We start from the raw sequence: 16,355 nt of genomic DNA, 5'->3' as shown, positions 1-16,355 counted from the left end.
ATTTATCGATTGATCTACCATTTAAACCTAGGAAGTAGCTTCTATAATTTTTGGTAGAGGACTTACATTCATTGGGTTTTGCTTGTTCTACTTACTAGGCGCATCACCCAATGGTCATTATTACGCAAAACTTGACTATTTATGTTAAAAGGAAACTATGTGAATAGGGTTTCCGTGCAGCATATAGTTCCTTTTAATATGAATGTGTCCAATTTAGTGACGGAAGGATGAGGCAAAAGGTTCGACTCAGAAGAAATATTCTGATCAGAAGCTAAAAAGAATTAAATTAAAATATTTGCCCGTAAATTTGAATTAATCGTGTTTTGTAACATGAAAGCTTCCGTACCCAAACTAAAACCTAAATTTAACTGCGACCTAAAACTGGACATCAACATCAGGCGGAGAGTTTAAGTCAATTTTAGGAGAAGTAGTAGCGAGTAAACTACGGCCTCAAAGTTCAAAGAAATTAAGGGTATGAACAATAGAAAATTGATCTTCCTCTCTTTAAACCGATTTCACTCGATGGAAATTTTCACGGATATGAAAATTCTACGGAATACTCTCGATAAAAGTCACCATGAACTTAAGACAAAATGAGGTCACTGCTGATCTCCTTCTGTTGTAGCACTTTTTTCTCTCAATTCATCCATATTATCAACGTCTCTCGCCTTTTCAACTAAAAATGCAAAGTGGATAGTTAAACTTTGTAGGCTTGTTGGATATGAGAGCAACTGCTGAACTGGCAATCCTCCCCTGTTAGTTTCTTCGAGGTTCACATAACCATCCACAAAATCATGATACGACATTTGGCAACATTGCTTCAGGGAGGAATCGCAAGGAGTAGTTGAGAGGCAGGCGGGTAGATAGCGCTGCGCGGCTGAATCGTTGCGGCTGCTGACGGTATCAAACGAATAATCGTACGGAACAATAAATCGTTGTTACTTTATTGAGTTCACTGTGCGCGCAGTTACTCACGAGGTTGTCGTTCCAGGCCGCTGTCCTCCATACACTGAATAGAGCTGAATGTGGCCCCTCATAATAAAGCAAATAGGTACAGTTATACCATTTTACAGATTGATGATACTTCGGAAGAGATACTCTCCAAGAGAACCGCACATTGAAAGCTTCGAAAAGTACATAGAACAAGTTTTAAGAATGCACGGAGAAAAAAACCTCGTGCGTGGGACCCGAAGTTTAGGTCATATGAATCTCTGAAGTTTTCGGATTGAGCATCTGAAACTTCAGTTCTTACATCTGAAGTACTTTAGATGTGAGCACCGAAGTTTTTCGGATGTGATAACTGGAGTTTTTCGGATGTGAAAACCGAAGTACTTCAGATGTGTAATCCGAACCTCGACAGCTAGACCTAAAGTGTTCAGATGCTCGATCTGAAAACTTCAGAGATCCGTATGACCTAAACTTCGGGTCTCACGCACGATTTTTTTTTCTCCGTGTGTGGGTCAAGCTTGGCAATTTGGAGACTTCAACGCGGTGTAGAAATGTAGCCCTTCTTCTATTAGACTTCCATGCTAAGGAAGAATGCCGTATGAACGCTCAAGAGTTGAACCGAATCATTCGCACTGCACTGAGAGAAAAAATCGCGCACAAGTTCGGGTACTCTGAGTTAGGAAAATCTGAAGTAATTCACGCTTCTGGTTGATTCTACAGTTTCTCGGGTTTACCCTTGCTTTCTGTGCTGACAAAAAACGTACAATATTATGCACAGAATTTAGGTCGGATCGAGCTTACTCGCTTCACTGACCGAAATCAACCTAAGAACAAGTACGTTTCTCTGAACGGTGAGTACTTGTGCCGATTGGCGGATCCAGCAAAGTGGCAACGTTGTTATTTCTCCATTTAAACCTATGGAAATGTATCGATTCCCAGAGGGGCCAGGTGCTCCAACAAGAATCGATTATTTAACATAGTTTTAAAAGGAGGAAATCGGTGTTGCCAAGTTGCTGGCTTCGCCTATGCGGTGCCAAATCATTAAATTCCAAGTGTGTTTCAGTCACAAGTTGAACCGACCGGTCAAATGTTCTTTGTGAGGATTTACAAAGTAAACAAAAGGAATCTAGAGTTTTCTACCGCGTGCACCTTGCATCTCCTAATGCTTTGACGGCTCATCTCGTAGGCACGAAGAAAAACCAATTTAATGACCCGCGAGATGGTTCAACTTCCAGGCAAGGTAGGTATTCCACGTGCCTCTCATGGATGCCATTCCTTCTGTCGTCACGCGATCTAAGCTCCTGTCTTATTCATTATACTTTGTTGCCTTTTATGACCGTTGGAATCTCTTGTAAGCAAGGCTCCTACGAAAACTAGAGGAATATATTTTAACTCCTCATGTCAACCAGAGCCCGCCGCACACTGGATCGGATTAATGAGATTTGAGGTCGGACAGAGTGTAAAACTTTAAAAGCTCATATTTCCATTTTTAAGAGACGTAGAGGTTTAAAAATTGTTCATTGGTTGCCACTCACGATTTCTTGCAGATTAAAATTTAAAATTTGCCCATACAAACATCGAAATTTGCAATTTTACTTAAAAATCCCATCTTCTGGTGGCCACTTCCACTGTGCGCCAATCCGACGGAGGATTATAACACACAGGAGCTGCTTTAAGTAGCCGTGCTTGTCAGCTGGAGGATTAAACCCCGACCAGGTGCCAAATTGTGGAAGAAAGCTCCAGATAAAGCTGCTGTTAGGTTATAGAATTACGGTGAATTTTCGAGCGAGGGAATGTAAGTTTAACACTAAAACTGACCTAATGAGAGGATTTTTTAACATTGGAATGCAATTGCACTACATTTTTCAATTTGAAGTTACAATCCCTGTCGCAGTGGTTCATCCATAGATGCATTCATCTGCAGAGGATAGTTGATGACACATACGCTGTTTCTGAAATGACCAGCGGGTCGATTCTTGAATCGTTACCGAATGAGTTGATCGATATAACTCCCTATCTTCACAACTCTGTAACTCGATCAAGATCATTCGATGAGGATTCAAAAATCGACCAGGGGGAAAGAGTTGTATACCTTTTTGAAAAAATATGATTCAATCGCATCGTTGTAACCAAGTTGTTTAAACAAGGGTCTCTAATGTAACCACACTTCAATTCATGTCACAATTAGAAGTTTAAAAAGAAAAGAAACGAATTACAAACTGCAGACAAATCCATGTGAATATTTGTAAATTAGTCGTTTGTTAATTTTGGCCATTCTTTTCATTGGTCAAGTAGCTACGGAGAAGACTTCTTGGGTGTCGGTAGCGACTCGTTATTTGGATGAGGCGAATCCCTTATTTAAAACAATACAATTTTTAGATGACATTTCTGAGCTAATTTTCAACTTGTACAAGGAACCAAAGTATTTTTGTTCACGAGCTGCTTAGGAAAACCTATGTGAATTTTTTCAACATGAGATGTCTCAAGTTCAGCTCTGCATATATTTACTTTGTTTAATAAGATACATTTCATTCTTTGTTTCTGCAATTTGACGACACTGGGAAACAAATGCTGGCATTATTACGGCCGCATCCTTTACTTTTTTAAGCAGTTGTCGTTTCTGCAGAGAATCTTCAGACAGAGATCTTTAACTGCCTTTGTCACTGATAAATTTAAAATTTTAATGTTCAGAAAAAGGGTGGGGAGAAAACCGAGGGAGATAATTTCGCACGGTTGTGTGCGGTAAAACTTTTCCACGCAACAAGATCAATTCATAATCTACTCAAAATGATCAGAACTACGACTCCTTTCCTGGTTGAATGCCTGATTGATTCAAATGTGACCAAAATTACCACCATAAAATTGAATTAACGCCTATTTTCGCCACACTCACAATGAAGAACCTAACGTCACTCCAAGATGACCATTTTATACACACACTTGGTGTTATCCCAGATTCACGTGATACACGAGTCATGACAACTTTCCAGTAGAATAAAAATTATGCGCGTCCTTTTTTTCTGCGGCGCTGATTCGGCTGAAAGGATGGCGACTTTGACCCGTGCACGACTTGAAAACATATGGACAGAGTCGAGTCGAAAATAACCGATATTTTAGGATTATCTGAGAAACTATATACTTCCCATCGATTTCTCTATGGAAATGTGTACTTTTATAAGCTCCAATCTGATGTGTCGGGCCATCGATTTCTCACCGAATTTGCGACTTCTCCCACGCAATCCAAGCTCAAGGCTCAATTTACGAGCAGAATTTGAATAAAACGAGTGAGAAATCACGGTTGGGCATAAAAGCCCCCACGCGGATGTGAGCAGTGCCGTGGCGTGCTTTGCGATGCATCGAATATCTGCCATTTAAACCTATGGCAAAGGATCGATAGATAGGATGTTCGCAGCGAACACCTAAATAATCGATTCTTTACCATAGCTTCAAATGGAGAAATATCGATAATAATCGATCATTCACGCCTCGCCACTAGATGCGAGACGGATCAATCGGAGAGATTTTGGAGCTTATCGGAGAAATCACTTAGTAACGGATCATTAGCGTTAAAATAAAAATGACCCATCTCAAATTTTATGTGAGCCACGATGGTGGTTTACATTTGTACAATCAAAGGCTCAATCTAGGATACATTTATACTTAGTTTGCCGAAACAAAAGTTCGGTTCTCACGTGAGACATTGAAGGCAGGTCAAACTAAAGTGAAGGTAAAGGTTAACGTCTAGGATCTTGACCACCAGTGACCTCGGATACATTGAAATTCCAGAGCAGGCATTTTGTGAATTGTTAAAATGCTTGTGATCTTGGCTATGCCTTTGCTCTGGAAGGTTCGTTATGCCTTTGGTGACATTTGAAATTAAAAATGTCACGCAATAGTGAGACATAACTTCGAGATGCGTTTTGAATAGATCACTCTCACTCTCATATGCCGAGTATACTGAGTGAAATCATCTCGTGTAGGTAACAAAAAATTTACCCACAAACCCTTAAAATAAATGTAAAAATACGACTCTCAACTTTCAGACCGATTTTGATGAAAATAAATATTGGTGGCACATTGAAAAACAAATTTTTTGGCCTTAATCTAACATTCTCTATGATAATATCTGGCTTGAACATGCTTAGTGTTGGAGTTAGAGACTGATATTCCGATGTTTTTAGAATAATTATCTGAGTGGTCAAGATTTGTAATAAATCATTCATACACCCGAAATACGTTACGCCGCATAGTTGCAATTCCACCTGATAGCAATTTACCGAGTACTTTAGAAAGGGCAAAGTTAATTTTAAATTTGCATGCGTACTTTTAAAAACAAACTAATTTTTAGATAACATACCGTGAGAGAGTATAAAATCCGACGAGTTTATTCTGTAACAAAGAAACACACCAAAATTAGTTTCAAATCATTTTGGTTCTAATCAGATATTAGAATAAAACCTGCATACATTGCACAAAATGTAAATTCTCAAGAATCTTACTAATATAATAGGCATTACGCTGGTATCATCTGAGACACTATTTCCATTATCTGGATCGAATTGAGCAAAAATAAATCAAAGCTCATCATTTAGCCGCGTTTGGAAAAGCAAGTCGAAAGGTTTAGCGCCTGTTTTCAAACATCGCTTGAAAGACAACATTGTTGTCTCCCAATAATTGAGACACATTTTGGGACTTATTAAACCAATAAATTGAATTGAATACTATTGTAACAAACAAATAAATTAAAATAATGACGTTTTCGTCGTTTTCCCTGACTTTCAAAACTTCCTGACATTTCCCGGTTTTTCTGGTATTCCCTGACTGTGGCAACCCGGTCATACTGCGCCGTGCTGAGGAAAAACGCCGTATCAACCTCCGAGAGTTGTCAAATTTCCTTTGATAAAATATGTATTTTTGAGGCGAGCTACGGACTCGAACATTTTCCCTGACATTTCCAGGTTTGCCCTGACTTTTAAAATTCCCTGACATTTTCCAATGTTCCCTGACTATGGCAATCCTGCAATACTGCCGTATTAACCTTCGAGAGTTGTCAAATTTCCTTTGATAAAATATATATTTTTAAGGCGAGCTACGGACTCAAAAATTTTCCCTGACATTTCCAGGTTTGCCCTGACTTTTAAAATTCCCTGACATTTCCCGGCGTTCCCTGACTGCGGCAACCCTGTTATCAGGAACAGGGTCTAGTCTGCGTTTTGAGCCCGATTCCAGGGCGCGCGCGGCGCCGCGGCCGAGCGCGACTCTTGACATTGGCACTGGCCGAGGCCCGCTCCGAAGAGAGGGCGGGTGGCGCGGGGTTCTCGAACGGAGAATTATGTCAATCGAGCGAAGATCGGAATCAGAATCGGGGATCGACATTCGAACCAATTACCGCAATTACACGAACCAGATCCACCTCCACGCCCGCGCCTCCCGGTAATGAGCACCCCCCCTTAGCCCCCCTTGCCCCCCTTAGCCCCCTGCCCCCCTTTGCCCCCTTCCCGCGGTGCCCTGTGCTGCCCGCATTGTGAACCGAACAATACGGGCAGCTCGCCTTTCAGCGCGAAAAGCCCACTCGCTCTGGCAAGTTGACCATTTTGTCGCCGCCGCTTCAAGGCCACGGTTTTACGCTGCCGTTGCTAAGGAAGAACGCCGTATGAAACTTCAGGCGTTGCCGCATTTCTTTTGGTAAATCATGAATTCTCGAGAAAAGTTGTCAAGATTTTTCTTCCAATTTTTCGTGTAATTTTGTTTGCAATTTTACCTTGAGTTCCTGAAAATTTAAAGGAAAAATATTCATAACATTCCTCAAAAATAAACATTTTATCGAAGGAAATTTGGCAAGTCTCGAAGGTTCTTACGGCGTTTTTCCTTAGCATGGCAGTAAGGAAGAACGCCGTATGAACCTTCAGCCGTTGCCGAATTTTCTTCGATAAAACGCGCTATATTTTGTGGAAAACTTGGGGAAATTGGATTGCATTTTGCAAAATGGAACCGAGAGAATTCCAATTTTGTTAGGATTATGCGACTTATATTCTTAGCAAAAAATTATTGAAATCATGAAAGAAAAAAATTAAATATGCAAAGGTAATTTTCGTCTTAAATTCATAATTTAGTAGGAGTGGAGATAGAACAAGCTTAAAAGATCCGTTTACATTTGCAAAATAAAAAAAATTGCACAATCTTAGGGATATTGGAATGTTCTTGGTATTGGTTCCTCCCGGTGACAATGCAATCCAATTGGATTGCATTTCGCAAAAAGGAACCACAAGTATTGTCGCTAAGATTGTGCAACTTTTTTTAACTTGCAAACATGAACTGATCACCTAAACAAGCTTTATCTTTACTCCCAAAAACTATAAATTCAATACAAAACTTACTTTTGTAAATTTAATTTTTTGTAAGGTTTCAGTGATTTTATCACCATGTATGTAAGTCGTACGATCCTAGCAACATTGGGATTATCCTGGTTCCTTTTTGCAATATGAAATTCAATTGTTCTTTTAATTTTTAATAGAATTTTATTCGCAGTTATATCTACATTTCCTCAGAAATGCATTTTTTATCGCAGTGGCGAAGCGTGAATGATCGATTATCGATATTTTCCCATTTGAAGCAATGGCGAAGAATCGATTATTAAGATGTTTCTTGCGAACATCTTGTCTATCGATCCTTTACCATAGATTTAAATGGCAGATAAATCGATATATCGCACACGTTATGCTACTGGCAGTTACGCTTATCCCTCTGGAAAACTGCGTGTGGTGAGAAGGTCAGAAAATTCTCTTCGTCCGCGACTTCGAAATCCCGCCATCACGAGAAACCGCAGTCTACTCCCGGGGAAGCGATAGACGAGAGCAACATAGCCACATCGTTACGACTTTCCGGGGAATTTATCGATTAATTTACTGTTGGCCCTGAGGGAACTTTTCCCCACAATTTCGAAATTGCGAGTGGCGTTCGGGATGCTTCCCGGGTCATAAATCGGACCGCAACTAACGCCATAAACAATTCGGTTTATGGCCGCTCGCCGATAAGAGCGCAGGCGAGTTTTCATCTGCTGCCGGGTCGTTATATTATCGATAAATCATAATCCCGTGCGGCGGAAAAACGACGCAAGAGCGTCGGCGGTGAAACCAAGAGAAACCGCCTAACTTGTTTTGTGACACAGGCGATCCCCCCCCCCCCCCTTAGTTTGCATAGTAAGCACTGTTGCATAGAATTTAGGGTGCTTTAAAGGATGTTTTGTGAATTTTTTGTAAGTAAAAGTCATTAAGAAGCCATACGTCACGCCTTATGGGGAGGGGATCGAGGAAAACCGTACGCCATTTTGTTTTTACAAGTGAAAGAATTGAACCGATTATTTTCCAAATCACGCAAGCGCCAAATTTAGAGTGCGAGGAAAACAAGAAATCCCGTTTTAACCGCTTTATTGACCATTTTTAAATTCCAAAAAATGTAAATAATACGTTCTTAAAGAAGGCCATTCGTTTGAGATCTGACATGATTGATTTATCAGAAAAAACGAATGAAACGAAGATGCAGACTCCTCTACGCACCAGAAACAAAGATTGCATTTGGAAAATAATGGTAGTTCAGATTGGTACTACGTCACAGAATATAAGTAGACAGGAAGTCTGCTACGACGCAAAGAACGTAACTGTCATTGCTCAATGTTAGTCAAATCACAGTGCAGCGTCGCAGCATGAGTTAAACGTAATTAGAGCGCAATCATTAGGCATACTTCACGCATTGCACCAAACATGTACAGATTTTTCCTCAGAGGACTATGCTAAAATCAGACGATTTTGGATCAGAAAATGCACAGAGTAACACTTCTTACACGAAACATGAGTATTGGCTCTGTACGTCAATTTGGCAACCTTGGAAATGAGCAGTTAACTGTTCCTACGTCCGAGAGACGACGATAAGAGGGCGGAGGAGTCGAAAAATTCGACATTGAGCGTTACATCCATTAGTGTATTTTGCTAGGGGGCATACAGTCCCTCCAGCAAAATGACCTAGGCACGCCTATGCCTTTAACGGATACATCCAAGTCTGGTGGATAGTATTCGAAAGCAGAGACGCTTCCCTGTCACGGGGAATTTAAACTCCGCGCCAAGTAGCAGGGGGACAAAACAGAGATCTGATCGAGAATACCATGTTCGGTCAACGCTACGCAACGCGGAAGAAACTCTTGGACAGAACTTTGCTCTATTAACCACGCAGCAGGACTCCATCCGATTCTTACAACAGGTTGTCAGATCCTAACAGAATACTTTAGATACAACCTCGTGTTGAAAATCGTGCAAAGTGTCATCATGGAAGTGGTTAGAAATTCAGGACTACAAGGCAAACCGCGAGAAAAAATGAAAGTGGTTGAAATGATAAGTCCTTGCGGTTTGCCTCGCACTCGCCACCAACTATAAACTTTGGATTAATGAGGATGTGTCTTACATAGACACTGTCTGTGAAAGCTACATTTTCGCAAAAGAGGAGCTACTATTTCTATCTCATCCTTAAAAGCATTCCCTTAAATCCAATCCCTATTTTAATTCCCGGCCTTAAACATTAACCGACCTAAAATAACCAAGAAAAAAAAAACTGGTATGGATGGTCTAGAACACCATGTATATTATAATATGTAACGTTTTATGCCTTAAATTATTTTTGTTTTCTTTCCAGCAGCCTCTCATTATTTCATTTTGGAATACACATCAATTGAACAGTGTCCTTCACGCTGACAATATTTTTCCGCTGGGATATGGTAGGAGTGGTCAAGCTAAGGACGACTCTTCAAAGGAATTACCGTGAGGTTTCGAAGGAGAAGGACACAAGAAAATACTTCACGAAGGTGCTAGACGGAGGAAGATTACTTTCTTTTAAAGCAACTTCTGACGGTTCGATACATCAATTTCAATTTCAATTATTGAGCCTCAGTACTTTACGGATGAGAAGCCCTTAAACTGTTCGTCCGATTATGAAACGCGTAGGGGAGGCTCTCATTTCCTTTGTCTCTTGGTTCACGCGTACGGGTAAAGAGATTACTTAGAGAATAGAATGAGTAATATGACGGACCCCCATCGGTTTTGTTTCAGTCTAGGTGTTCAGAGGGATTAAAAGAAGGGTTAAAAAAAAACCTTTTGAGAGAGTATATCGCCACGTGCACGTGTTCCCCAATCGTGAGACACAGGGGTTCTTATTCTGGTGGTATCTCTGTACAGCACTCTGCGGAGTGGCATGAAAGATAGAACCAAAGTATACTTCAATTCTGTCACCCATTGTGTAACTTTACGGTTTAGTCTCTTTGCTTTTAGAACTTTTTAACCTACTTCCAGTTAGAGTGATGCGAATTAAAGGACTTATTTTAATATATCGGCTTCAATTAATTGCACGTCCTCCACATTTGTGTACAATTAGTGGATAATTGTACCTTGTTCTGTTTACTCTCTAGTAGTCAAGGATTCTAGCCTCTCACTTAATTAGTTGTATGTACTTTATACGTAAAAGTTATAAAAAAAAAACTGGCAATGTAGTCATAAAATTTTACTACGAATAGCGAGATTGAGCGCACACATTTTCAGATGCAGAATCAAGACGGAAAACCAATTTTGTAGAAATAGGATATTTCAATACATATGATGATTTTCCAGATAGTTGCAGCTTTTTCCATGAAATACTATTGGTACTTGGCACAAGAAACCGTAAAAATCATAATTTTTTTTTTAAAAAAATAATGAAATTCATGGTTTCATTAGTCTGAGGAGTCATCATCATTGGCGGATTCATCAAGTTTGCATCATTGTTTTCTCTCCATTTAAACCTATGAAAATGTATCGATTTCGGAGGAGCCAAGTGCTCCAATAAGAATCGATTATTCAACACAGGCTTAAATGAAGGAAAGCCAGAGTTCATTAGTCTGAAGAGTCATTATCATTGGCGGATTCATCAAGTTGGCAACATTGTTTTCTCTCCATTTAAACCTATGAAAATGTATCGATCTCGGAGGAGCCAAGTGCTCCAATAAGAATCGATTATTCAACACAGGCTTAAATGAAGGAAAGCCAGAGTTCATTAGTCTAAAGATGTCATTATCATTGGCAACATTGTTTTCTCTCCATTTAAACCTATGAAAATGTATCGATCTCGGAGGAGCCAAGTGCTGCAACAAGAATCGATTATTCAACACAGGCTTAAATGGAGGAAAGGCAGAGTTGCCAGATGGCTGGATCCGCCTCTGGTCCTGGCGACCCATCGTGGCTCGTCGGTCTGGAGTTTGAGAACCTCGGCTGGAGCGAGTCTAGGGCTCAGATATGATTAATTTCTTTCTGCCGCGGCTGACATAATCGTATGTGAGTGTGAGGTTTTGGTCTTGGGTGGTTCCATTGTGCTCTTTGGGGCCGGCGAGTGCCGCGGTGCAGCGCAATGCGCAGGCGCAGTCCTATCCGGACGGGGCCACACCCTCCGCGGTGGGCCGTCGGGCGTCGGGACGCGACGCGACGCGCCAGCTGCGGATCGGGCACCGTTTGACCCCTCGACCCTCGTCCCATCCCGCCACTCAGGGCACTCAGTCCGCTGCACCTTCACCCAAACCATCTCCGAAAGCTCGGCTCGAAAGATGCCATTGCGGGGAAACCGATTACAGGCCCATTTTTGGTCCTCTGAGAATGGAAGTTTGGGATTATGGACCGTGGTGTGTTGGTGCATACTGATGCACTAATTAGAAAGTGCTATTACATTGCCGTGCTAAGGAAAAACGCCGTATAACTTCAGGCGTTGCCAAATTTCCTTGGATAAAACACGGGTTTCCGGTGAACTTACGAATATTTTCTTTCCAACTTTTTGGATGATTTTGTTCGCAATTTCATCTAAAGTTCCGGAAAATTCAAGGCAAAATATTCGTAACATTTCTCAAAAATTATGATTTTATGGGAGAATTGGAAACTCTCGAATGTTCATACGACGTTCTTCCTAGCACGGCAGTATTAGATCATGTAACCTTACTCCTGATTCACTAACTGATTGTGGGTGGACGCACGAGTCGTATGGACAGTACTGCCGTGCTAAGGAAAAACGCTGTATGAACATTCGGGAGTTGCTAAATTTCCGTTGATAAAACATGTATTTTTGACGGCATTCATGCATATTTTTCCTTGAAATTTTCAGATATGTTAGATTTAATTGCGTACAAAATTGTCTGAAAGTTTTGGAGAAAAATATTCATAATTTTCCCAGTAAAATGAGTTTTTATCGAAGGAAACTTGGCAACGTCTGAAGGCTCATACGGCATTCTCTTGCATCAGTAGGTTGAGATTTTAGCCAACGTGCGTCAAAATCCAGAAAACTGGAAATCTCAACACAAAGGGAAAAAGCTCATTTGAGCCCAGCTCTTGATTCCTTGATCCCTGTACTGCCGTGCTAAGGAAAAACGCCGTATGAGTCTTCTGACGTTGCCAAATTTCTGCTAAAATACATATTTCCGAGGAAACTAATAGATATTTCTCTCCCAAATTTTCAGAGAATTTATTTCGCACTTTAATCTGCAGTACCTGAAAATTTCAATGAAAAATATCCATATATTTCCTTGAAAATGAAATTTTTATAAAGGAAAATTTGGCAACATTCGGATGTTCATACGGCGTTTTTCCTTAGCGCGGCAGTGTAACTATATTCTCGGTCAGAAACCATATATTTTAGAGACCCAACACTAACAGTCTAAGCAGTGTAAACGGGAGAAGCAACGTTAAGGCCCGACGTCAATGCTATTTTTTATTTTCGCTCAATGATGGTTGATAGGCAACTTTTTGAGCAAATAATCAAATTAAAGTCTCCCAATGGTGACTGATGAATGTCGAAATAGGCATTTTGCTAATAGATATGTTCCAAATTCGGTTAACTAAACCAACTCTAACGTTCGCATCCTCAAGCGCGTGTAGAGCAATTAAAAAGGGAGACTTCAACGCAGGTATAGAAAAGTAAGCCACCCAACAATTTTATCTTCATCGGGGTAAATTTTCGATATCAGTAAGGGAATACTCTCGATAATATATATGAAATCTTCGTGTTCCTTACATTTCATTGAAAATATCACATTTTATAAAATAGTAATATGCTAAATATTACCTTTTTTGCACGGATTGTCCAGATGTTGCGGTTAGACTAATATATCTTAATGATTTTTCCTTTGATCTGACCGAAGCCTACGTATTTTAACTTTTTTTTTTTAAATTTAAACCTTGCTTAGATTACTCCAAAGTGCTTGAAATGAAATTATTTGAGGTCTTTCTACTGAGTGCCTTGAATCTGCGGGTTATCTTAACCGTTGCCAACTTATGAGGTAAAACCTCCTGTTTCCGCATTCAAACTTTAGCGTAAAAGCATAATTTGGCTACTCTGGGAACAATTGAGTGGAAACCTGGAGCGGTGTTGTTATGGTCCATTGATCTCTTAATTAATTGCACTCCTCCTAGCCTCCTTCGCCTGTAACCTTTGCCTCCCCTTCCCTTTCTCTCAATTCAATTTATTCTCAGTCATACTTGAGTGATTGGTTTGTTCCACTCGCTTCTGAGGGTATCCAAGCGGGAAATTTTTCGGAAGGAACTTTCGCTTGAAAGTTGAGCTTCCTGAGGCACAATTCTGCCGTGATAAGGAAGAACGCCGTGCGAACATTCGAGAGTTGCCAAATTTCCATTGGCAGCATATTTTTCCTTGATATTTTCAGATATTTCAGATTAAATTGCCTACAAAATTGTTTGAAATTTTTGGGGGAAAAATATTCACAATGGGCTTAATATGCAAGCTTTTGCTACGGCAAAAATAAGAGTTGTTGTTTTTTTATAGAAAATGGCTAAAAAATCACGAAGAGCGCATCAAAAAGTCTGAAATGCACTCCTAACTTTACAATCTGCGTAAGAAATTCACGCTCTTTTGAGCTTGCCGCCTCTAAAACGATACTACGGCACACACAGAAAAAATAGATGGTGCTGACGACAGAAACTTCTGTTCACAGGGCTTCTGCAGTTTTTTTGTCACACTTACAGAATTTTTCTGTTGTGAAAACAGAACTTCGGTCGTGGGAACAGAGTACTCTGTCCTCATAACGGAAGCTTCGGTGACTGTTACAAAAGAAGTGCAGGAGCCCTGTGAACAGAACTATTTTTTTCAGTGCAGGTGAACATTTCGTTAGAGTGTGTTTTTTCAGTGTTGGGTATTTAGAACCTCCACTCTTCATTTCATGGCTCCGACGACGGATATGGACGGATAAAATTACCGCTTGTTTTTTTTCCGTCCGTTGCCCCCTCCCCCTCCCCCTCATTAGCATGACAGACACCTGAATTCGGATGAACCGGCGGAAATTCCAAAAATATCAAGTCTCCAGCGACTTCTTCTAATCCCGAAATCACCCGAGTCCCTTTACCTCTCCGACAGGGCGTGCCAAGCCCGGGGGTCCCCGGCCGCTAGAGGGGCGGGGGGTGGGGGTAGGGACGCGTCATCGGGCGATGCGCATGCGCTAATCCAGCGTCGCGTTGTCGCGCGACGTCGTGTCGCATTACTCGCATTCCGAGCTCCGTCGTGCGGCCCGGGGGGGAGGGAGCGGGGGGCGAATCGCGACTGGAAGCTGGAAGCTGGAACTTGTTTCGTGAGGAGTCTGAGTCGCTCGGGAGTCGGGAGTTGACTTTGGCCGTGAATGCGATCCCGACCGACGCGCCACGACCGTGACATCCGCCGCCGCCGCGCGCGCCGTCGCCCGATCGCCCGCTAAATCCGACCGATCGCGACTGCTCGTGCGAAAAAAGCGTCGGATACTCACAATCAGTCAGCACGCACGGATAATTTTGAATTATAATCCGCACCCTAAAAAATACCAAGAATTTTTCCAGTACTTGCGGGCTGATCGTTGAAATTGATAGACAAAGCAATAGACAAAGAGGACGGCGGAAACATTGAGCGAGTCTGTTGTTGAAATTGATAGACAAAGCAATAGACAAAGAGGACGGCGGGAACATTGAGCGAGTCTATTGTTGAAACGGATGGTTGTTTTAGACAAATGTGGAAAAATGGACTAGGTAAAGGGTCTCTCGTTACCGTGAAACAGTCTAGTACTTGTCTCTTTTGTCCATTGCTTTGCGTCTACCAACAGGATCGCTCCGTTTTCTCTTTGTCTTTTTTCTCCATCGATGTAATAATCAGCCCTCAACGGACTAGTCGAAGTATTTGATTATCCGTTCTCCTTTCAAGTCGATGTCTTATCAAGATCATTCCCCCATTATGAACAAATAATTCTTGGGTGTCTTATTTTCCTATCCTGCGTTGAAGTCTCTGAGTAGAGATGGTCTATTCACGCTTGAGCAGCGAATGTTATAACTCTTTACATACGTTCGCTGAAAATGTCTTTATAACTGACCTTTCAACTCGAATTGAAACGCCATTAGTAAGATCTGAAACATCTTATGATCTGTGTTGAAAGTTCTTGTTCATACCCTGTTCATACCATGTCCAGGAGTTAATTTTTGAACTCTCCGTTGTGTTAACACGGTAAACCGTTTTTTACTTAAGATTCTGAGGAAGAAACGTGTGTTTAAACAGAAAAAGTGTGTGAAACAAAAAAGTTCCCTATATTCCGGGCTGTTTATTGAGATTGATAGACAGAGCAATAGACAAAGAAAACCAAGTGGAGTGATCATTTTGGTAAAAGAGGGTGGTGGTAACTGACAAAGAAGGTAACGATAACGGCAGTAAAGTCAGTCCACTATTTTCTCCCTTGGTCTATAACAACCACCGACTTCAACCAATAGGGTAGCTCCATTTTCCCTTTGATTTCTCTGTCCATAGCTTTGTCTATCAAGTGCAATAATCAACCCACTGAAATCGCTTCCGTGGGCTGACTTCAATCTACGGTCGCATATTTAAGTGAAAAAACCGAGTGTCATATCCTACTCAAACGATAAATTCCGTTTCACCGGGGTAATTGGGAACAGTTTCACTGTCACTTGGCGGATTTTCAGCGGGACAAAGGAGGACTAACGGATCGCGGAATGGACCGTTACGGGGCGGTTTGCTTAAGAAGGTCACGGCGATGAACTTACGCAATAGCTCCGAATATCAAAGATGGAAAAAGCGAGGGAGCCAGGAGCCTGAGTGACGGCTCACAATGACGAGGCGTGCGCACTGCGCATGCGCTAGGAGTCGCGGATGTTTCATGCCGTTTGTCACACTGTTTTTGGCTCACTTTCCCCGACCGCGCATTGTTGCCAAGTCCCGAAAAAATAACGGAAAACTGTTTAAGCTTAGGCAGTGAACAGTATTTCCAAAAAATTTAAGCTCACAAAATACTAACATAAATCCCTAGACCTAGAATGATACCTACCCTTACCATTTCATCCCATGCTTTAATTAAAACCTAAATTTCT

The 16,355-nt window shown here is 41.2% G+C and overlaps 1 protein-coding gene across 1 annotated transcript in view; it reads right to left on the bottom strand.

Moving 5' to 3' along the window:
- Positions 1-16,355, bottom strand: part of sano (CABIT domain-containing protein serrano) — a 190,752-nt gene that overhangs the window by 133,030 nt on the left and 41,367 nt on the right. Inside the window, 1 exon segment of the mRNA XM_072303356.1 lies at positions 5,306-5,337. The gene's annotated coding sequence lies outside the window, so the exon portion shown is untranslated.

This window comes from Bemisia tabaci, chromosome 8 (genome assembly GCF_918797505.1).
Source record: "Bemisia tabaci chromosome 8, PGI_BMITA_v3".
Classification (NCBI taxonomy): Eukaryota; Metazoa; Arthropoda; class Insecta; order Hemiptera; family Aleyrodidae; genus Bemisia; species Bemisia tabaci.
The sequence above is the reverse complement of the archived record's forward strand: the minus strand, read 5'-3'. Positions and strand labels throughout refer to the sequence as shown.